Source organism: Macrobrachium nipponense, chromosome 5, assembly GCF_015104395.2.
Source record: "Macrobrachium nipponense isolate FS-2020 chromosome 5, ASM1510439v2, whole genome shotgun sequence".
NCBI lineage: Eukaryota > Metazoa > Arthropoda > Malacostraca > Decapoda > Palaemonidae > Macrobrachium > Macrobrachium nipponense.
In genome coordinates, this window is record NC_061107.1 from 124,705,308 (window position 1) to 124,705,835 (window position 528).

A 528-nucleotide genomic window follows, 5' to 3' on the forward strand; every position below is an offset into this window, starting at 1 on the left:
CGATTGCGCCAAAGACATTAGGGCGCATTTTTTTCATGTTTTCTTCCAATCTCGATTGCGGTTTTCAGTCCACTAACGTATAGCTCTCTAAACGTTGACTTCATTCAAAATCATGGCTGGCGAATTCAGCTTCACAACTGACACTGAGATGCTTAGAGACGTTCCTTTCCACAATTTGAGGTCCTCTCACTCAAAACGAGTCACTTCAAAATATTGCTGGAGATGCGGGGTATCGATCCCCGTACCTCTCACATGCTAAGCGAGCGCTCTACCATTTGAGCTACATCCCCTGTAAGTACCAGCAAAGATCAACTCAATAATGGTAGTAAAAGTTATCTATGGGCTCAACAATGCGCACCGCGTGGTTCGTGAGGATCTCTCTTGCGAGCTGGCGAGACATTCAACAGGGGACCTCCGTTTTCTATGCCACTGTAGTCTACGGGCACGTTTGCAAAATTCTTTTACAGCAAAATATAATCCAGATGGCTCACAAGAAACTAACGATAAGAATCAGAGTAGGCGACTCTG

General features: G+C 45.1%; 1 non-coding gene across 1 annotated transcript; it reads right to left on the reverse strand.

Moving 5' to 3' along the window:
- Positions 1-217: 217 nt before the first annotated feature.
- On the reverse strand, positions 218-290 carry Trnaa-agc (transfer RNA alanine (anticodon AGC)). Its single transcript has one exon. It is a non-coding gene; the product is annotated as a tRNA-Ala (tRNA).
- Between the last annotated feature and the right edge of the window lie 238 nt (positions 291-528).